This window comes from Triticum urartu, chromosome 5A (assembly GCF_056163025.1).
Source record: "Triticum urartu cultivar PI428250 chromosome 5A, HENAU_Tu73, whole genome shotgun sequence".
NCBI classification, from domain to species: domain Eukaryota; kingdom Viridiplantae; phylum Streptophyta; class Magnoliopsida; order Poales; family Poaceae; genus Triticum; species Triticum urartu.
Genome location: NC_141877.1, coordinates 19,325,628 through 19,349,730, shown reverse-complemented (window position 1 = coordinate 19,349,730; position 24,103 = coordinate 19,325,628). Strand labels below are relative to the sequence as shown.

At 43.9% G+C, this 24,103-nt stretch overlaps 1 pseudogene; it reads right to left on the bottom strand.

The window, feature by feature from the left end:
• Positions 1-476: 476 nt before the first annotated feature.
• Positions 477-1,227, bottom strand: LOC125555466 (thaumatin-like protein; annotated as a pseudogene).
• Between the last annotated feature and the right edge of the window lie 22,876 nt (positions 1,228-24,103).

Genomic DNA, 24,103 nt, shown 5'->3' with positions numbered 1-24,103 from the left:
ATATTGTTTATATTTTATTAGTTAAATTCATGATCAAGCTTGGGCTCAAAATAAAAGAAGGATTAATAAACCCGGACTTAGGGAGTGCGCCCATATCCTAAAATAGGTGTTTCAACTTTACTACAACTTTATACTAAAATTAATACAAAGGTAAGACACCTATGGAGTAGTATTTATGAGATCCTGAGTATTAATCCTAGTCCTTTAGGACACTTATTTTGAGACGGAGGAATACATATTTATAGATTTCGTTGTTCAAATTCACTTTCTTTTGTGTGTAAAAGTTTCCGTGGAAAAGAATTCTATGAGACCAGGTCTCACGTGAGACCCATCCTGATGGGTGACACGTGTCATTCACGAATCACAAAGCATCCCCCACCCCCACTTAAAATCAAGGAGGAGGGGGAAGAGAGATTAAATGCTTTGTGATTTGTGAATGCCACGTGTCATCTATCAAAACGGGTCTCAACTGCTAACCATGAGACCTGGTCTCATATAATTTTTTCTTTCTCCGTGAACTAAATATCAAAGGTAATGGCAACCTTATTAGAGCCTCCCACAAGCATAGTATGTGTACGTACTGCCGCTGGGAATACACGACGCGTGTACGGTGTACGGAGGTACTACTAGCCGTACGTGTGGTGGTTTCTACGTGCTATGTTCTGCCGCTCCTCATGGGCAGAAGACGACCTGGAGCCGGCTCCAGCGGCGCTGCCGTGCTTCGCGTACGGGTGCACCACATCGCATTCGCACCCAGCCTTCCGGCACCACAGCGCCTCGCCGGAGCTGCACGTCACGTCCATGGGCAGGTTGAACCCCTTGAGCGTTGACTTGACGCCATAGGTGTAGTTGCCTTCCAGCACGGACACCTCCGCCATGGTCACCGGCGCCGCCGGGTTGCCACCGCAGTCGCCGGTCTGGCACCGCCCCCTGCCGGCCCCGTCGAAGGAGCAGCCCGTGCGCCCCCATATGTACTGGGAGCCGATTACCGGCGTGTCAAGGGTCCAGCTGGCCCGTGGGTGGAGTTCGGTGCCGCCGCCGCCCTGGTGGAGCACGAGCGCGACTACCGGCCACATCGTGAAGTGGCACCGGTTCGTGATGGTGAGCGGTGCCGCGCTTGCCCCGGCGGCGAGGATGACAAAGAGGAGAGAGGCGCTCGTGCATCGGCTTCCCGCGGGAGACGCCATTGTGTGCAGTGTGTGCGGTGGGAGTAGTGATGAGGCCGGAGTCTAGATAGGCCTGCATGCTTATTTATCTGTCGTGCTCAACATGTGTAAGGCCCTTTCCAGTGCTCCACGGTGGACAGATGCTAAGCATGCCACGTAAGCGAAAAAATGACATGGCACAATAATTAAGGAGGAGAGAGAACACTTTGGAGACCCCAGGAAGAACCAATGCCAAGCGCGTGAACCTAGGCAAACCACTTAAATGAAGCAACTTGACCAATGAATGAAAGGCTTTAGGTGTTAACTCATTAAATATGGTGTGCTTAGCAACAACAAGTTAAGCACCTATACATTGAGGAGCTGGGTTGCTAAGGTATTTAATGTGCTTAGCACCTCATCTAAGCACCTTTGCATTGAAGAAGGTCTAAGGGAACTAGACTACAAGTAGTTGGGTGGGACCATTGAAGTCTATGATGGATGCGGAAAAAAAAAGAAGTCAAAGATGGCGCCAAGATTTGGCTACTATGTACCTACCTACTTGTACGCCAATGTTGCCAAGATTGGCCGCATTTCCCTTTCGTCCGTTGAAGATCGATGACAATTCTCACCGTCTGTGCTGTGGTGCCACACGACTCCATCAGATAATGATGGCCCGGAGAAAGAAAAAGTTTATCTTGACGCCCTAAAAATATGTGTTCATTGAGGCCCTGGTGGTATCAATAGTGACGCGCCGACGGCGGAGCAGGCACAATGGCCTACACTTACAAAGTTGTATTCTTTTTTTTTTTTGCGAAAAAGCATACACTTACGAAGTTGCCTGTTGGTTTATTCGGAATAGCTGGTTCATTGTGGATTGCTCTTTTCTTATAACTTGGCAACTTTACATTCTTGAGTAGAAGATCGATGTGGATTGATCTTTTCTTATCACCCTCTCATAGCTAGATACCACATAAAAATCTTTATTTTACAGGCACTTTAAGTTTCCAAATTAAAGCATGTTAAAATGGACGCCAATATGAATGAGATCTCAATATATTGGCTTAACCGGAAAATACAAGAATTGGTGAGTTTCCACATGAAGGAAATCGATTCAGTCGTGCGATTGACCACCATCAACCTATTACCAAATGGAGCAAATATTTCCATCTCATATATCTTGGCCAAACCTCTCTAAAAAACATATCCTGGCCATGCATTTGAAACCCTCAACATCAACCTGAGTCCCACCCCTCAAAAAAAAAAATCAAGCCGGGTCCCATTGTTAGCCATTCGCAAAAAAAAGGGTCCAAATAATAGCATAGTACTCCCTCCGTTCCTAAACATAAGTCTTTGTAGAGATTTCACTATGAGCCACATATATACGGAGCAAAATGAGTGAATCTACACTCTAAAATGCATCTATATACATCTATATGTGGTCTACAAAGACTTAGAGCCTGTTTGGGACTGCTCTGCTCTTTAAAATTCAGCTCCGCTCCAAAAAACACAAGCCAAACGGGGTAGCTCCACGATATGCCACTCCTAAAAAAAACTAGAATCTGGGATACAACTCTCAGTTTTTTATGAAGCTCTTCAGGGGGTGCTCCAAAAAACTCTAGAAGCTAGAGTTAGGTGGAAATTACCCACTACTGCCACTAGTAAGTGGATACCCCTTCGTTTCTTTCCCTTTAACCAATCAAATAAATCCTTTCCGCCAATTTTCTCATTCTTGAAGTTGGAGCTAGATGGCAGCCAAACATTCTCTTTGGTAGTATTACAACTTCTAGATGAAACTGCTCCAAAGTGAATTTAATGAAGCGAAACCGATTTTTGTGAAGCGAAGCAGTCCCAAACAGGCCCTTATATTTAGGAATGGAGGGAGTATACTTTTCTGCGGGGAAGAACATACATATTTGTAGGTTCTGTTGTTCAAATTCACGTTCTTTTGTGTGTAAATTCTCGTAAACAATATATCAAAGGCATTTGCAAAAAAAGAACAAAATATCAAAGGCACATGACACATGGCAACTTTATTGGAATCTCGCATGCACGTGCATTCATACGTGTAGAGAAAGAATTCATACTCTCACTCCTTTACGTTGAAGACATTCCTGCCCAAAATGTATCTTTTACATATGCTGGTACCTATTGATTTTTATTATCATATAATTTAGCAAGCCATTCATTGTCCTGAAGATCATATTTATTGATCATCTCTGCCCAAGCTTTCTCAAAATCATGTTTGGTCAAGGAGTCATACACCACATTTGACAAAGTGTGTGTAATGTTTTCATGCTTTTCATAACCACTAAGCTTTTCAGGAATCTTCTTCATGATGTGCCATATACACCATCTATGACAACTTTGAGGAAAAACCTCTACAATAGCATTTTGCATTGGTTTGCAATGGTCAATGATGATAGCATTTGGTGGTTTGTATGGCATACAATAGAGCCAAGACTTAAAGAATGAAACAGAAGTCTCGGTGTCTTCATTGGATAGAAGACCACGACCTAATAGAGAAGATTCTCCATGATGATTTACGCCAATGAAAGGAGAGAAAGGCATTTTATACTTGTTTGTTAAGTACATAGTGTCAAATGTGATGGCAATCCAATAAGACTCATATGCAAGCCTGCTTCTTGCATCTGCCCAAAAGACATTTCCCAGATGTCCATCCTCAGCCACACCCATACCATGGAAAAAGTCTAGATCTTTTGATTGCATACAAAGAAAATATTGATAAATAGCATGTGCATCCCCAGCACCAAGTTGCAGCCTTGTTTTCTCTTGCAAATAGTTCCTACATTCCTTTTTAGCAAACTCAAGATTTCCATATCTGCCAACTTCCATAACAAGAGAACCAAGATTCTTGTTCAAACGGATTCCTGTTGATCATTCAATTCTAGCTTTCTCTTGGAATGCAAGTCCAACTTCTTGTGGCATATCAGAAATCTGGATTTGCTTGGACTTATAGGATGATTGTGGTCAAACGTAAGAGACGTAATACATAATTTCTCCTCACGACGGTAGAAATTACACTTAGCTGGGCATTGCATCCTTGTCGACGGATTATGCTTAAATGAGTTCTTTGCTAAGCCACTAGTGCAGAACCGGGCAATAGCGCCGGTTCGTAAGGCCCTTTATTGCCGGTTCGGTAACCGGCACTAAAGTGTGGGCACTAAAGGCCCCCCTTTAGTACCGGTTCAGCACGAACCGGTGCTAAAGGGCAACCACGTGGCACAAGCCAGCTTCGGGGGCAGGGAGCCCTTTAGTACCGGTTGGTGACATCAACCGGTATTAAAAGGTTGGGGGGTTTTGGGTTTATGATTTCTTTTTCATTTAATTTTGTGTTTTCCATTTAATTATTTTTCGTTTGCTGGTATTTTATGATACTACATATTATACACGTTATGCATATATATAAATAGAATTTCTAGTAGAACCGGTTATATATATATATATATATATATATATATATATATATATATATATCATCGAATGTCTCACAACCATCATTAATTAATTCACACATATATACACACATTTATATATATATATATACAATTAGCTAGCTATATACAATTTCTCTAAATTGGCGCCTTCGGAGCCAGTGGCATTAGCCTAATTGGTGCCTTCGGAGCACGATGACAATTAGAAGTGGTTCATGGGGGCGGTAGCGGGTAATAGTATTCTTCTTTGGGATCTATGACCTGGTCGAGCAAAAATCCCGCTATTTCCTCTTGAATTGCTTCTATGCGGTCCTCTGCTAGGAGCTGCTCCCGCACCTCTTTGAACTGTTAAGAAGGAGATCAATATGCATGTGTATTAGTTGTGTGACTAGATATCGATAACTGTGTCAAATTGTGAATAGTGTTCTAACAAACGTACCCACTCCTGTCTTTGAGATCTGCTCTTTTCGGACGACATCATGCGAATGTTCTCGCAAACGTAGTATGCACACAGATTATTCCCCGGCGCCTGCTTCAGGGCCTTTACGAGAATGGAATTTGATCAGATAATAATTAATCAAGCATGATAATTAAAGAGATGGCAGCTAGCTAGCTAGTACTACTTAATTACTTACCTTGGGTCGATACCATTTCAGCTTTCGTTTCCATTGGCCTGGAGTGACGCTGATGAATTTTGCCCAAGCCCTGCCCGCCGACAAAGAAAATGAATAAAGGGGTTATTAAATAGTTCATATCAGGAAATGACGAACTAAATAGGCCAAGATATAGTTAATAATGATTGAAATTAGTTGTTGACTATCCCAAACAAGATGGTGTAGTCACTTGCTTTTTTAAGTAGTGAGTCCAGTATTTCAACTTTAATGATTAACAAGATCCAGTCAAATCTGCATGCACACACGTTTGCATGTCTTAATTAAGCGGGCATATGTAAGCAAAAACATGTAGCTAGCTAGTAGGCAAAAACAGAATTTGTAGTACAAGACAGTGTGACTCACTCGAAGTTGTAAGGAACTAGTATATCTTCATTGGTATTGAGGCACTTGAAGAACTCTAGCAATCTTTCCTCTACACTTTTTTTCATAATATGGATCTAATTTCCATATGTATTCATTAATGGTATTTGGGTCAATGAACCCAATGCCATAGCGTCCACCTTTTTTCATTTCATAAATCTTCATCCTGCATAATACCACAGAAAAGAATATAGTGAGGATAATTACAGGTAATGATTGATCAAAATGATCACTACAGCTAGCTTGAGACTTAAATTACAGAAAGAAATCACTTACAGACAATAGCAACTGACGATAGATTTGTCGAGTGCGTCTTGATTATATAACTGAAATAGTTCTGAATACTCAACGGACATAGCTTTCTCATGGTAGTAATGATCCTTCTTGACAATCACCATGAGGGACTCTCGATTGGAAATCTTGATAATGTTCATGTACCATTGATGCAATTCATACATTCTCGTTGGGAGCTTTTTGACCTCGTCTGGCTTGACCACAGGTTGGTCCTGGACATATTTACGTTTTATTTCCTCCTCTCTAATCAGAGACATGGGCTCGATATCGAGGAGTTGTCCAATAGTGATCATGAGCCTTTTAGCCTGCTCATTATGCTCCTCGGTTATTATCACATCGCCCAGCCCGGGAACGTTAACGGTTTGCCCACAATAATATTGGGCGCGCGTACTCTCATGTGTTGTTGGCACAACAAGCGGGGGGATTGATTGCGTCGCCTGTTCTCCCAGATGGGGAACGGTTTTACAGCTCCTTTTGCCAGCTGATTTGCTCGAGCTCAAGCTCGCCTCTTTCTGTAGACGTGCTTGATTTAACTTCCTGAGGTGGCACTCATAGTCTGTGTCAACAGGCTTGGGAGCTGGTGCTCTAGCCATACGAATGAAGTGGTCAATCTTTTCCTCAGGCACTTTCTCTCTTGGAGGCGGTGGCGGTTTCGGTGCAAAATGGGCTTCCACCTCGGCCTTCGATATGGCTGCGTTTTCCTCCTCGGACTTGTCGTAAGGCCTCTACGGAAGAGGCGCGAGGTTACTTGGACCATATTGAAATCGCTTGCCTCCGCCTATACCTCCAGTACTACCTCGACTTGTACCGCTACGCACCATAGCTGAGGCGGCTCTCTTCCGTGATTGCTGAGGCGGCGAAGACGGCTGACATGGCTGAGTTGAAGGAGGAGGAGTGGCCTGAAACTGTGCCGGAAATGGAGGAGTGGCCTGGCGCTTTGCCGGACTTGGAGGAGGAGTTGCCTGAAGCTGTGCCAGACTTGGAGGAGGAGTGGCCTGACGCGTTGGTGGACTTGGAGGAGCGGAAGTCTGCTGACTCGGTGGCGGACTTTGACGAGGAGTCGGATGACGCGGTGTCGGTGGCCTTCGAAAGATGATGCAATCCTTTCTCCATAGGATGATATGATGGTTGGCCTCTCCCAGTGTTTGCTCCTCGTCACCTCCAGGAATGTCAAGCTCTAGCCCCGAATATTGGTCCACCACCTCATCAACCAAGACACGGGCATAGCCCGCTGGAATCAGGTTTCAATGGAAGGTTGCCTCGGGGGGATTTGTAAAAGCAACGGCGTCCGCCACCTTCATGGATATGTTCTTCATTTTGAAGTGTAGCTCGCAGTTACTGTTTTCCATGATGTCATCCACTAGGTAGCTATCCAGCAATGCGTCGCCCGGGGCGGAACCCACGCTGCTTCTCGGCATGGATGGGACAGTGCTATCCAATGTTGGATCATCCGCTAGCTGCTGCAGCTGCTGAGACCCCCTTTGCTGGCTAAGTGAGTCGATCTGCTCCTGCTGCCGCTGAAATTTGACTGCCAAGTCCGCGTGCGCTGATTCTAGGCCTTGAAGGCGTTCATAGTCCAGCTTCCTCTGCTCCTCCTCCATCTTCCTCTTCTTCTCCTCCGCAATCTTCTTTCTCGCATGGGTTCTGTAGTTGGCATTCCAGTCTGAAAACCCCTCATACCACGGAATAACGCCCTTGCCTCGTGTTCTTCCCGGGTGTTTAGGATTTCCCAAGGCACGCGTAAGCTGGTCGTTCTCTCTATTGGGCTCGAACACCCCCGATCGAGCCTCTTCTATTGCAACAAATAGCTTATCTTCGGCTCCGTCTAGACATGCCTTCTTTGAAACTTTGCCTGTCTTTGGGTCCAACTCCCCCCATGCGCATAGAACTAAGTCCTGCACCTAGGGGGCCAGCTCAATGTTTCTGGAGTGACACCTGCATCCTCCATCTCTTTCTCAGACTTATCCCACTTAGGCATTCCCACCGCGTAGCCACCTGGCCCCAGCTTATGGAACTTATCCTTTTTTGCGGCATTGGCCTTGTTTATTCTCGACCGTTCCTTAGATAATTCCGATTCCTTGAATTTCAGGAAATCGTCCCAATGAGCACTTTGCTTCCCTAGTGTTCCCTTGAATACTGGAGTCTTCTTTCCTCTCTTGACGTACTGGTCCCATACACGATTCTTGTGGTTGTTGAATGCAACCGCCATCTTCCTAAGAGCAGCGTCCTTGACTTTCTCCACATCTGCATCTGTGAAATGATCTAGTAGGGTGAATTGTTCCATGAGCGTTTTCCAAACAAGAAGTTTTTGTTTATCGTCGACAAAAGTATGATCTGGACGTGGCTTTGCTGGCTCTCTCCATTCTTGAAGGGAGATCGGGAGTTGGTCCTTCACAAGAATTCCGCACTGATGAATGAACTTGTCCGCAATCTTCTTAGGCGCTAATGGTTCGCCATTTGGTTTGATGGCCTCGATATTGTACTTTACGCCATCCTTCAACTTTTTGTTTGGGCCTCGTACTGTCCTACTGCCTGAAGATTTGCCCGATCCGAATGGCTGAAATAAGAAAGATCGATTCGTTAATATATATCTTCAAGTCATTTAAAACATGTGATGATCACCAGATGCCTGCTTATAAATATACCTCGCCGGTCTTTGTTGTTTCAAGATCAACATTTTCTTCGTCATGTTCATAGTTCATGACTTCATCAATTCGATCGTCGCGATCGAATATTATATCACCCTCCCCGGTGTTGTTTAGATATTCGGAGCCGTCATAATCTTCTTCATTCTGATCATCAGCTGGCCCGCAAGGATTGCGTATGATATTGAGCAGGGCCTCTTCTCCCTCTCTGCCGGTATTGCCCGCCATAGGTTTTACTTAACTAATCCGAAATAAATATATTCAAATTACAATGCATGGATGCAACCAATTAATAAGGAAAAACTGAATCAATCATAATACATAATAAGCATCATCGAATATAATCTCAAATACGTCGTCTCGAATAATAGATATAATCTCGAATACATCATCTCGAATAATATGTATAATCTCAAATAAATCATCTCGAATATTATATATCGAATACATCACTAGCTAGCTAGCTAGCTAACAAAGATCGAATACTAGAGAGTAATCTAGGCGGTGGACAACCAAAGTGAAGGAACCATCACTGGATCATAGCTTGGGTGATCTCCCCAAAGAACCTGCCAGGTATTGGAGAACCTGACGTCCATAGCAGCCATGTAGCGATGGACGTGCTCGTCCTCCTCCCTGACACAACGACGTACCACCTCCGGCGGGGCCGGCTCCCTCCGCACCGAAAGTGGCCCACGCGAACGCCACCAAAGGAGATCAGGGTCGACGACGGGACCCGGGGCCGGGTTCCTCACCAAGCGTCGCGCCCCTGAAGGTAGCACCTCCCAGTGCCAGCCCGGCGGAGCTCAGTCCAGGACATGGGTCCTCTGAAGCAGGACGTCGTCGCGAACAGGTCGACGACGACGATGCGGGCCGGGCATCGTCGACAACAAATACTATATGCCGCAAAAGTAAAGTAACATTTTTTAAATGATGGATTGTGATTTCATATATGCAAAATCTAAATTTTATAACTAAAACTAATATTTGTATAACTAAAACTAACATTTCTAATATTTCTATAACTAAAAAACATTTCTATATAACTAACATTTCTAATATAACTAACATTTCTATATAACTAACATTTCTAATATTTCTATATAACTAACATTTCTAATATTTCTATAACTAAAAAACATTTCTATATAACTAACATTTCTAATATTTCTATAACACAGTGTGTGTGTGTGTGTGCGCGGCCGGGGCAGGAGCTCACCGGCGAGGCGCGACGACGGGGGCGGCGACAGGGACGGAGACGGGCGGTGACGACGGGGATGGGGACGGGGCGGCGACGACGGCACTATTAGAAAAAGGGGCTTTTGTCCTGGTTGGTAAGGCCCCTTTAGTCTCGGTTTTCGAACCAGGACTAAAGGGTCGGTACTAATGCCTCTCCCCTTTAGTCCCGGTTCTTACATGAACCGGGACTAAAGGGCGCGGCCACGTGGAGCTCCACCTTTAGTCCCGGTTGGTAACACCAACCGGGACTAAAGGAAATTTTATGATTTTTTTTTTGAAATTTTTTTTGAAATTTTTTTATTTTCAAATTTCTGAATTATTTTAACCTCTAGTGTGTAATCACCACCCCTCATCACTGCTCAATTTATCCTCTAATCACCCCTCATCATTCCAAATCATCTAACTTCCCAAACGGTCACCCATCCTCCCATTCCCCCAGCCTGAGCACGCTTAACTTCTGGGTTCTATTCTCTCTCGTTTCCAAGTCTGCACTTGTTGTTTTCCTGACAATAGTAAGATGTCAATCCTATTAACCTTCATGAATTTTGCTTGAGCACGAAGTGACACATTTCATTGTTTGAGTTTGAAACTATTGTTTTAAAAAACAATAATTATTTAGTAACACTAATATTTCTTGAATAATTAGTTTGACCACAGTTTGACCAGATTTGACCAAAATTCAAAATAACTAAAATAATTATTTAGTAACACTAATATTCTAGATTAATTAGTTTGACCATTGTTTGACGACAGTTTGACCACTGTTTGACTAGATTTGACTAGTAATTTTTTCGATTTTTCCCCTCTAGATCTTAAAAGCCCTGTAACTTTTTTTCTGTTAGGTTTTTGAGGATTTTGAAAATGTTTAACGGGGTTACCCAGGTTAAATTTGGATGTAACTTTTCGAGTAGATGATTTTTCATATAAATTTTTTTAATTCGAGTTCGTATGCAAAAGTTATGCCCATTTTACAAATTCCAGAGAGATTTTGCAAATAAAGTCGAAATTCATATTTGTAAATTTTCCCAACAAGTAGACCACATATCACATGGGAAACTTATTTTATTTTATTTTTTTTGACATTTCCATCATTTTCTTTTGTTTTTTCTAAAACTGAAAAGGCGGTCCACGGGGGGGGGGGGGGGGGGGGGTTTGAAAATGGGACCTTTAGTACCGGTTCGTGCCATGAACCGGTACTAATGCCTCAAAACCCATTAGTACCGGTTGGTGCCACCAACCGGGACTAATGGGCATCACACGCTTTAGTCCCGGTTCGTGGCACGAACCGGGACTAAAGGGCCCAGGTGAACCGGGACTAATGCCTTAGCCGCACGAACCGGGATAAATGCTCACGTTAGTCCCGGTTCTTGACTCAACCGGGACTAATGTGAAAACTGCCCCGTGACCAAAGCCCTATTTTCTACTAGTGCGGGGACGGGGACGGGCCGGGCGGGGACGACGGGAGGACGTACGGGGCGGGGCGTGGCGCGGCGACGTGGACGGGGACGGCGATGGCGATGGATGGCGATGGGGACGGCGACGGGGCGGCGACGAGGGGCGGCGGCGACGGGGCAGAGGAGAAAGAAGCAGAGGGAGAGATGAGAAACTGACAATTTTTTTGAAGTGTTTTCTTATATAGAACAACCTTTAGTACCGTTTGAAGCCACCAACGGGTACTAAAGGTTTGTTTTGGCCAGGCCAAGCGGCGGGAACGGCACCCCTTTAGTACTGGGTGGTGGCTCCAACCGGTACTAAAGACCCCCCCCCTTTAGTACCGGTTTGAGCCACCACCCGGTACTAAAGGGGGTGCGCTGGCGCAGATGCGGTGCGTCATGTTTAGTCCCACCTCGCTAGCCGAGGGGCGTCCGCACTGGTTTATAAGCCCCAGTGCAGTAGCTCTCTCGAGCTCCTCTCCAAACCAGGCCTACTGGGCCTAAATGTTCTGTGCTTCCCTGTGGGCCTACTGGGCCTTTGCGGGCCTGCATCCTAGCCCAACAACAGGTTGGGTTTCTAGTCATATGCAGGCCATTGTGGCGTAGTAGGCGGGCTTTTTTCTTTATTTATTTTTGTTTTATTTATTTTTGAGTTGTTTTTGCTGTATTTAGAGTTTCTTTGTGAATATTTTTGCTTTAGGTACAAAAATTACAAACTTTCTGTTAGTACCGGTAGTTTACAAATTTGAATAGTTTAAATTTTCAATTATTTGAAATTTGTGTGAATCACTAGTTTGTGAATAACTTAACTTTGAAAATAGATTTTTCAGTGATTCTTTTTTCTTATGTTTAATATTAGTGTGTTTTATCATTATATTCAATTTGGTAATGCTTAGGTTATTTGAAAAATGAAATGCCTTTGTAACGGATTAATTTTCGTCCGAACCCCTGATACTTCGAAAGAGATTGTCCATTTTGTACACAAAGTGCATCCAGTTTTTGCGGTAACCCTCTCTACTTTTTTGCACATGCTATGTGGGTGAAATTATGATACCATGCCAACTTTTAACCTTTTCTGAGTTAATTTGAAATGGTTTTCAATTTCAGGGTCATTTAGCTGAAACAATCAGTAAATGCATGAAAGAATTTGTTTGCACATAAAATTTCTTCGCATTTCAAATGCCAAAACACAGAACTACCCTAACTATTACAGAGATTCCTTCCTGGGTGTGAAACACAGAAGAAAGTGATGATAGTGAAGCCGATCACATCCCACATCTTTGGGTGTGAAACTTTTTCTTCGCGTGTGTCCCTTTGTGCCGTAGCCATGGAAAATCTTAATCATTTAACTGGATGCTCGGGCTAATATTCACTGTGAATGGAGCAATTTCATCAAAATTTTCATAATCTTCTGACATGTCTGTCTTGTCATCCACTCCCATGATGTTTCTCTTCCTAGAAACAACTATGTGGCGCTTTGGCTCATCGTATGATGCATTCGCTTCCTTATCTTTTCTTTTTCTCGGCTTGGTAGACATATCCTTCACATAGAAAACCTGTGCCACATCATTAGCTAGGACGAATGGTTCGTCTGCATACGCAAGATTGTTGAGATCCACTGTTGCCATTCCATACTGCCGGTCTTCCGATACCCCGTCTCGTGTCGTATTGTCCCATTTGCACCGAAACAAAGGGACCTTCAAACCACATCCATAGTCAAGTTCCCATATCTCCTCTATGTAACCATAATATGTTTCCTTTCCCATCTTGGTTGTTGCATCAAAGAGGACACCACTGTTTTGGTTGGTGCTCTTCTTATCTTGGGCGATCGTGTAAAATGTATTACCATTTATCTCATACCCTTTGAAAGTCATTATATTCAAAGATGGTAACTGGGACAGCGAGTACAGGTCATCTTCAATAGAGGCGTCATGCATGGTACGTGTCTGCAACCAGCCGGCAAAACTCCTGATTTGTTCACATGTAATCCAGTCATCAGACCGCTCCGGGTGTTTGGAGCGTAGAAAATTCTTGTGTTCGTCCATATACGGAGCCACCAAGGCGGAATTCTGTAGAACTGTGTAGTGTGCTTCAGTTAGAGAATGTCCGTCCATACATATTATTTGATCCCCTCCTAGCGTGCCTTTTCCATCCAGTCTGCCCTTATGCCACGATTCAGGAACACCAATCGGCTTAAGGTCAGGAATAAAGTCAATACAAAACTCAATGACCTCCTCATTTTCATGGCCCTTGGAGATGCTTCCTTCTGGCCTAGCACGGTTATGAACATATTTCTTTAAGACTCCCATGAACCTCTCAAAGGGGAACATATTGTGTAGAAATACAGGACCCAAAACATTGATCTCTTCGCATAGGTGAACTAGGACATGCGTCATGATGTTGAAGAAGGATAGTGGGAACACCAACTCAAAACTGACAAGACATTGCACCAAATCATTCTCTAACCTTGGTATGATTTCTGGATCGATTACCTTCTGAGAGATTGCATTGAGGAATGCACATAGCTTCACAATGGCTAATCGAACGTTTTCCGGTAGAAGCCCCCTCAATGCAACCGGAAGCAGTTGCGTCATAATCACGTGGCAGTCATGAGACTTTAGGTCTAGAACTTTTTCTCTGCCATGTTTATTATTCCCTTTATTTTCGACGAGAAGCTAGACGGTACCTTAATACTGAGCAAGCATTCAAAAAAGATTTCCTTCTCTTCTTTGGTAAGAGCGTAGCTGGCATGACCCTGATGTATGCCGTATTTTCTGTGCATGCGTTGCTGGTCCTCCCTTGCCTCAGGTGTATCTTTTTTCTTCCCATACACGCCCAAGAAGCCAAGCAGGGTCACGCAAAGATTTTTCGTCACATGCATCACGTCGATTGCGTAGCGGACCTCTAGGTCTTTCCAATAGGGCAGGTCCCAAAATATAGATTTCTTCTTCCACATGGGTGCGCGTCCGTCAGCGTCATTCGGAACAGGTTGTCCGCCAGGACCCTTTCCAAAGACTACCTTCAAATCCTTGACCATATCATGTACATCAGCACCAGTACGGTGGCGAGGCTTCGTTCGGTGATCCGCCTCACCTTTGAAATGCTTGCCTTTCTTTCTTATGGCATGCCTGCTCGGAAGAAATCGACGATGTCCCAAGTACACATTCTTCTTACAATTAGCCAAATATATACTGTCGGTATCGTCCAAACAATGCGTGCGTGCACGTTATCCCTTGTTTGTCTGTCCTGAAAGGTTACTTAGAGCAGGCCAATCATTGATGGTCACGAACAGCAATGCCTTTAGGTCAAATTCGTCCCCCATGTGCTCATCCCACGCACGTACACCTGTTCCATTCCATAGCTGTAAGAGTTCTTCAACTAATGGCCTTAGGTACACATCAATATCGTTGTTGGGTTGCTTAGGGCCTTGGATGAGCACTGGCATCATAATGAACTTCCGCTTCATGCATAACCAAGGAGGAAGGTTATACAAACATAGAGTCACAGGCCAGGTGTTATGGTTGCTGCTCAGCTCCTCTAAAGGATTAATGCCATCTGCGCTTAGACCAAACCATACGTTCCTTGCGTCATCTGCAAACTCCTTCCCGTACTTTCTCTCGATTTTTCTCCACTGCGACCCGTCAGCGAGTACTCTCAACTTTCTGTCTTTCTTACGGTCTTCTCTGTGCCATCGCATCGCCTTGGCATGCTCTTTGTTTTGGAATAAACGTTTAAACCGTGGTATTATAGGAGCGTACCACATCACCTTGGCAGGAATTTTCTTCCTTGGGCGCTCGCCCTCGACATCACCAGGGTCATCGCGGCTAATCTTATAGCGCAATGCACCACATACCGGGCAAGCGTTCAAATCCTCGTACTCACCGCGGTAGAGGATGCAATCAATAGGGCATGCATGTATCTTCTGCACCTCTAGCCCTAGAGGGCAGACAACTTTCTTTGCTTCGTACGTACTCTCGGGCAATTCGTTGTCCTTTGGAAGCATATTCTTTATCATTACCAGCAACTTTCCAAATCCCTTGTCAGATACACCATTCTCTGCCTTCCATTGCAGCAATTCCAGTGTGGTGCCCAGCTTTTTCTTGTCACATACGCAATCCGGGTACAACAATTTTTTGTGATCCTCTAACATGCGCTGCAACTTCTTCTTCTCCAAATCACTTGCGCAGTTTCTCTTTGCATCGGCAATCACCCGACCTAGATCATCAACGGGCTCATCCGATGCCTCTTCTTTAGCTTCTTCCCGCATTGCTGGCTCAGCTTCTTCCATCAGTGTTGTATCATCGTATTCAGGGAACCCATGGCCAGGATAGCCGTCGTCGTCCTCTTCTTCTTCATTGTCTTCCATCATAACCCCTCTTTCTCCGTGCTTGGTCCAAACATTATAGTGGGGCATGAAACCGGACTCAAACAGGTGGACGTGAATGGTTCTTGACGTAGAGTAATTGTGACCATTCTTACAGCCAGCACATGGACAAGGCATAAAACCATCCGCCCGCTTGTTTGCCTCAGTCGCAAGCAGAAAAGTATGCACACCATTAATGAACTCGGGAGAGCATCGGTCATCGTACATCCATTGCCGGCTCATCTTCAATACATAGCATCGAAAACGCCAAATTAATACAATACATAAAGTTCATACATAAAGTTCATACAACACTTAAATGCAACAAACAAATAACTCTCTAGCTAAAGAATTTAAATGCAACAACAAATGCGATCAAGCTCGCAACTAAGGTAACAATTGATCCAACAGCATAATGATACCAAGCCTCATTATGAATGGCATATTTTCTAATCTTTCTAATCTTCAAGCTCATTTTCTCCATCTTAATCTTGTGATCAACGACGACATCGGTAACATGCAACTCCAATTCCATCTTCTCCCCCGCAATTCTTTTCAATTTTTCCTTCAAATCCTCGTTTTCTCTTTCAACTAAATTTAACCTCTAGACAATAGGGTCGGTTGGAATTTCCGGTTCAACTACCTCCTACATACAAATATCTATGTCAACTTGATGGGCATAATTTGTCATAAACACGAAATGCAACATATAGTTTTAAAAGAGAATATACCAATCCGAATCATAACGTGGACGAGGGCTGATGGGGACGGATATCAAAACCATGGCACTATGTATAACAAACAACGTGTGGGTAAGATAATTATACGAGTAACTATATATCCAAGTCACACAAACATCAATTTTTTATATAAAACATTCATGAACAAGAGGCTCACCACAAGGTGGTGCCGGCGACGGGACGTTGCGGGCGATCGACGGTAGTTATGACGGAGATTTAGAAGGCACTAAGTAAACCACACCTACATATGCAAACTAAGTGTTATTTTTGAACTCAAATTGCATATAAATCAAATACTAGCACATATATATAATTCCTCCCAAATTACTAAACTCAAAAATCAATTACTATATAAAGCATTGCATGAGCTAATCTAGCAATGAGAGATGAAAGGACAAAGTTGCTAACCTTTATGATCATTTGAATGGAGGGGGGCCTTCAAATCTTGAAAAATTTTGGACAAAATGTGTGATGAGCTTGAGAGGAAGAGGGAAAGAACAGAGAGGAGAGGGGAAAGGGGAAGAATAGAGCGAGCTCGGGTGGACGAAGGGTGTATGTAGGACAACCTTTAGTACCGGTTCATGATACGACCCGGTACTAAAGGTGCTGGAGGGGCCCCGGACTGACAACATCCTGCCACCACTCACTTTAGTACCGGTTCGTGGCACGAACCGGTGCTAAAGGTTCGCCACGAACCGGTACTACTGATGTCCGCCCGCCTAGCCATTGGAACCGGCACTAATGGACACATTCGAGCCGGCTCAAATTCAAATCGGCACTAATGTGCTTCACATTTGACCCTTTTTCTACTAGTGAGCATTGAGTCTTTCTCGTCTGCTACAAGCGAGAGTAAAATAAATAACCATGTTATCTTCTCCGTGTCTGGTCGTCCTTCTCATCACACCAAAGCCATTCTGTAGCGACCAGACCTCAAACAGTCTGATCTCTGTGCTCCGGTGTCATCCCTGGATCAGTAATGCTGACACCACACAGTACTCGGAGGATTTATAGAAGAGTAGCAATCACACACTTATTACATCGAGTGTCTCAAAAGAGAACTTATTACAATAAATATGGCTTATGGCCATCTAATAACGATAACAGCGGAAGGCTTGGAAGATAAGTGTGTCCATCAACTCCAACGGCATCACTGAGTATAGAACCACGACCTAAAACTCCTTAATCGTCGTTTGAAAAGTCTGCAACATTAAGTTGCAGCCCGAAAACGGGTCAGCACATGGAATATGCTGGCAAGGTAGCACATAGAGAGTAATGGAATGCAACAACTATACTATATGCATATTTGGCTGGTGGAAAGCTCTATGGTTACAGTTTTTGCGTAAAGCCAATTTTTCCCTACTTCAAAGGAATAAAATTTATTTAACTATCATGGTAGTTGTTAAACATTGAGAATGGTTGACAGCATTCTCAATCCCAATTAAGCATCATCATTAAACATAACCCAACAAAATTAATTTAGAGTAACATGTTGAGATTCACATGATAATCCAAGTACTAGATACTCAAGATGTCCATAACCGGGGACACGGCTAATCATGATTAGTTTGTTACACTCTGCAGATGTTTGCGCACTTTTCCCCACAAGACTCGATCGCCTCCGTTTGGTTTCTCGCACTACAGGGTGTTTGAGAAGATGGATAACCGAGACATAGTCTTTCAGAAGCGCTAGCACCTTACGATCGGATAGACCGTACCACCTACATCCCCTACATCTGCTAGTCTACCACTGTAAGAGTTCGCACAACTTAGTCAACTATGCTAGAGCCCATAATAGCTTGTGGCTGCACACGGAAGTTTCTAGTATGAATAGTCTTATGATCCCTTTGAGCCTGGGTGACGGTCCAAAAGAAAACAGGCAAGTCCTGGAATACCCAGATGCCTCAATCCACCCAGATGTGTGTTTAAGTTGCCACCTTAGATAAACCATTAATTAACAATCTCACATCTGTCAATGGATTTCACTCACCCAATCCACGTCTACTAGCATAGCATGGCATGATACGCAAACGTAGAAGTAACTCCCAAAGGTTTGAAAATAAACTGGTAATAGGTACTACCTCATCTACTTCCCATCCCACAATTTAATTAGATCCTAATCATGCAATGTGTCTGGATTGATCTAATGCAATAAAACTGGGTAGTAGAGAAGGTATGATCAAAGTGTTACTTGCCTTGCTGATGATCCGGGAAACCTAGCGATTCGAAGTAACAGGCGGCGCACTCCGGATATTCTATCGCAAACAAACAAACGAGCATACAATAAGTACTCACCTAATGCACAGGTAAAACTCAAATAATAGATCTAACCAGAAGGTTCAACTTAAGAACTCCGGTTGGCAAAAGAATCAAATCGAACGAAGCAACGAAAATCAAACGGCGAAAGAAAACAACTTCGTTCTAGCAATCTGGATCTAGGGCAATTTTTACAGTAGCAAAATCTTGTTTAGGTTGGTTAAACGGATAGAGGGTTTCGAGACGAATCCCTAGGCGCTTGAATCGCCTGATTCCGATAAACGAGCGAAAAGTTAAACTAAAACGAAAATCAGATCAGAAATTTGATCAGAAAAATCGTGGATTTAATCCGAGAAAAGAAAAACGAAGAACAAATTAACGAACGAACGTTCGTTATCCGAAACTAAACGATGAACGCGTTCGTTAAAACGAACGAATCGGTGAACGTTCACTAATTAAGTAAACCAGAGAAATAAACCGATCTAGGGTTTCGAAAAAAAACCGAGGCGGTTTCTTTTTAAAAAAAACGAACGGAGAACGGCGGCGGCTATACCTCCGGCAAGGTACTCCGGCGGGCGGGGCGGGGCTCCGGCGGCGGCGGCGGCTATGCGGGGCGGTGGGGCGGCTCGGCAGCGGCAGCGGCGCAGCAGCGGCAGCGGCGGCGGCATGCGGCGCGCGGCTACGGCGGCAGCAGCGCAGGCGGCGGGGCGGCTGCGGCTGGCGGGCAGTGGGGCAGGGTGAGGTGAGGGGCGGCGGGGCGGCTCGGTATTTAAGAGAAGGGGGGTGCTGCCTTGGGGAGGGGGCAAGGCGGCAGGGGCGGCGTGTCCGAGCCGGACTCGGCGGCGGCGGCGCGCTCGTCTCCTGGAAGGAGACGGCAGGCGGCGGGGAGTGGGCCGTCGGCTGGGCCTTGGCCTAGTCAACGCGCGGCGCGTTTTTTTTTTGAAAAAAACATTACGCACAGAAGAAAAAATAAGAATAAATACTAAACGGACTCCAAATTTCCGGAAATAAATTTTCCCGGGCTTCTAAAATCAAGCCCGGCAAAGTGAACATTTATTTGGGACCTAAATGCAGTTTTAAAAAAACGCATTTTTTCCTAATTCAAATAAAACACCGAAAAACTCCGAAATAAAAATCCTATTTGATTTTATTATTAAATCCTCAATATTTCTTTATTTTGGGAAAGTCATTTTATTCCCTCTCTGATATTTTTGTAATAGAAATATTTGATGATAAAATAAATAAAATCAAATGATCCTATTCTCAAAATTTGAGAGAACTCAAATATGAAAATATCGAAATCCCCAACTCTCTCCATGGGTCATTGAGTTGCGTAGAATTTCTAGGATCAACCAAAATGCAAAAGAAATATGATATGCATTGATGATCTAATGTATAACATTCCAAATTGAAAATTTGGGATGTTACAAACCTACCCGCCTTAAGATGAATCTCGTCCTCGAGATTCGGGTTGGCTAGAAAATAGGTGAGGGTGGTCCTTGAACAATTCTTCCTCTCGCTCCCAGGTGGCTTCATCCTCTGAGTGGTGGCTCCACTGGACTTTGCAAAACTTGATAACCTTGCTGCGAGTAACTCGGTTGGCAAACTCGAGGATCTTAACAGGCTTCTCCTCGTAGGTCAAATCGTTATCCAACTGAATAGTTTCCAAAGGAACTGTATCTCTCAACGATATGTCAGCCATCTCCGCGTGACATTTCTTCAGCTGAGAAACGTGGAACACATCATGAACTCCTGATAATCCTTCGAGCAATTCCAACTTGTAGGCTACTTCCCCCATACGTTCTAATACTCGATATGGTCCTACAAATCGTGGTGCTAACTTCCCTTTGACTCCAAAACGCTTTGTTCCCCGAAGTGGGGATACTCGAAGATAAGCTCTATCTCCAACTTCGTAAACTGTCTCCTTGCGTTTAGAATCCGCATAACTCTTCTGTCTGGACTGGGCTACCTTGAGCCTATCGCGAATCAACTTCACCTTCTGTTTAGACTCTTTAAACTGGTTTGGTAACTGTTGTTGTAAGAGAACTCTGCATATGGCAAATTGTCGTCCCAACTAGATCCATAATCTAGCGCACAAGCTCTAAGCATATCCTCCAAAATCTGATTTACCCTCTCGGTCTGTCCATCTGTCTGTGGATGAAAAGCTGTGCTGAATTCTAGCCTGGTACCCAAAGTTTCATGCAACTGCTTCCAGAACTTTGAGGTAAACTGGGTTCCTCTATCTGATACGATACTCCTTGGAACTCCATGCAGACATACGATCCTGGTCATGTATATCTTTGCCAACTTAGCACTGGTGTAAGTGGTCTTTACTGGGATGAAATGAGCTACTTTCGTCAATCGATCAACTACAACCCAAATTGAGTCATAGCCTGAATGAGTCCTGGGCAATCCCGTGATAAAATCCATGCCTAGCTTATCCCACTTCCATTCGGGTATCGGCAATGGTTGTAACAATCCTGCTGGCTTCTGATGCTCTACCTTTACTCTCTGACATACATCACAAACGGCTACATACTCCGCTATATCCTTCTTCATTCCGGTCCACCAGAAAATATCCTTCAAATCCAGATACATCTTGGTATTTCCTAGATGAATTGAATATGGTGAATCGTGTGCCTCTTGAAAAATCAACTTCCTGATCTCCGGGTCATTGGGCACGTAAACACAGTCTTCAAACCATAGGGTGTCGTGCTCATCCTCACGAAACCCTTTAGCTTTTCCTTTACTCAGTTTCTCTTTTATAGCGGCAATCTCTTTGTTAGCTTTCTGAGCTTCTCTGATTCTATCCATCAAAGTTGACTGAATCTCCAATGCTACTACATAGCCTCTCGGAACTATTTCCAAACATAGTTCACGAAGATTTTCTGCTAACTCCTTGGGTATTTCTCCCGTCATTAATGTATTGACATGGCTCTTGCGGCTTAATGCGTCAGCTACTACATTAGCCTTTCTAGGGTGATAATGCAATTTCATATCATAATCCTTGATAAGCTCCAGCCATCTCCTTTGTCTGAGATTCAACTCCTTCTGGGTGAAAATGTACTTCAAACTCTTATGATCCGTGTACACCTCACAATGATTACCAATGAGAAAATGTCTCCATGTTTTCAACGCATGCACTACGGCTGCTAACTCCAAATCATGTGTGGCATAATTCAACTCATGAGGCTTCAGTTGTCTTGAGGCATATGAAACAACTCTCCCTTCCTGCATAAGCACTGCTCCAAGTCCTCAACGTGAAGCGTCGTAGTACACCTCATAATCTTTGGTCTGGTCTGGCAAAATCAACACTGGTGAGGTAACCAAACATTTCGTCAACTCCTGGAAACTAGCCTCACACTCCTCTGTTCATATGAACTTTGTGTCCTTCTTCAACAACTCAGTCATAGGCTTCGCAATCTTTGAGAAATTCTCAATAAATCTCCGGTAGTATCCTGCGAGTCCAAGAAAACTCCGGATCTCTCCAACGGTTGTTCGGGCTTCCCACGTGGTCACGGTTTCAACTTTAGCGGGGTCTACTGCTATACCTTCACCAGATATAACATGTCCGAGGAATCCCACTTCCTTTAACCAAAACTCGCATTTGCTGAACTTGGCATATAGTTGAAGTTCTCTGAGTTTTCCAAGTACCAAACGCAAATGCTCCTTATGTTCCTCTTCATTCTTCGAATAAACCAGGATATCATCAATGAACACTACGACGAACTTATCCAAAAACTCCATAAACACTTTGTTCATCATGTTCATAAAATAGGCAGGTGCGTTAGTCAGACCAAATGACATAACAGTATACTCATACAGCCCATACCTGGTAGTAAAAGCTATCTTCGGAATATCCTGTTCTCGAATCTTCAACTGGTGGTATCCTGATCACAGATCGATCTTGGAAAATACCTTAGCTCCTTGCAATTGATCAAACAGATCGTTGATCATTGGTAGTGGGTACTTGTTCTTGATCGTTACTTCATTCAATCCTCGATAATCAACAACCATCCTTAACGATCCATCCTTCTTCCCCACTAGAAGTACCGGCGATCCCCAAGGTGAAGAACTTGGGCGAATATATCCCTTATCCAGTAACTCCTTAATCTGCTTCTTAATTTCCACCAAATCCTTTGCTGGCATCCTATATGGTCTCTTTGATATTGGCCCTGTGCCTGGCAATAGCTCAATCAAAAACTCAATATCTCTATCCGGTGGCATGCTTGGCAACTCTTCTGGAAATATATCAGGGAAATCTCTTACCACTGGTACTTCCTCCTGCACAACTCCTGTTAGGCAATTTACTTGAGTCCTATTTGGCACATGCTGGGATACATACATGATCCTTCTCCCTTCTGGAGTGGTAATCAAAATTGACTTACTAGCACACTCAATATTCCCTTCATACTTTGATAACCAATCCATGCCTAATATCACATCCAATCCTTGAGATTCCAATACTATTAGGTCTGAGGAAAAAACATAGTTACCAATCCTCAATGGTAACCAATCACACCATAGACTAGCCACATACTCTGCTCCGGGCGAGGTTACTAACATGGGTGACCTAAGGGCTTGGGTTGATAGGTTATACTTATCCACAAATCCCCTTGAGATGTATGAATGCGATGCACCTGTATCAAAAAGAACTAGTGCAGTAAATGACTTAACCAAAAACTTACCTATTACTGCATCGGGCTGAGCTTCAACCTCCTCCACGCTAACGTGGTTCACCTGTCCCCTGTTGAAAGGGTTTGGCTTCTTCCCAGAACTTCCATTGCCATTTTGTCTTTCAGGACATTCATTGGCATAATGTCCGGTCTTCGAACACTTATAGCAAGTGACTTGGCTTAGGTCCTTCTTGGCTGGGGTTGAGGGGTTGGTGCGGTTCTGGCCGTTGCTTCCTCCATTGCCATTACCATTCCTGGTGCCATTGTGATTGTGCGAGCTACCTCCTCCATGGGTATGCTGAAAATGTCCTCCTGGTCTAGGGGTAAAACGTGGCTTCTGCCGAGCTCCTGAATTATACTTTCCTTGTCCATACTTCCTCTTGCGATTCTCAATTTGCTGCTGCTTCCCTTCAATCATAAGAGCACGATCTACCAATTCCTGGTAGTTGTTGAAGGTGGCTACCATCAACTGCATGCTCCACTCTGTTGGAAATATGCCCTAGAGGCAATAATAAATTGATTATTATTATATTTCCTTGTTCATGATAATCGTTTATTATCCATGCTAGAATTGTATTGATAGGAAACTCAGATACATGTGTGGATACATAGACAACACCATGTCCCTAGTAAGCCTCTAGTTGACTAGCTCGTTGATCAATAGATGGTTACGGTTTCCTGACCATGGACATTGGATGTCATTGATAACGGGATCACATCATTAGGAGAATGATGTGATGGACAAGACCCAATCCTAAGCATAGCACAAGATCGTGTAGTTCGTATGCTAAAGCTTTTCTAATGTCAAGTATCATTTCCTTAGACCATGAGA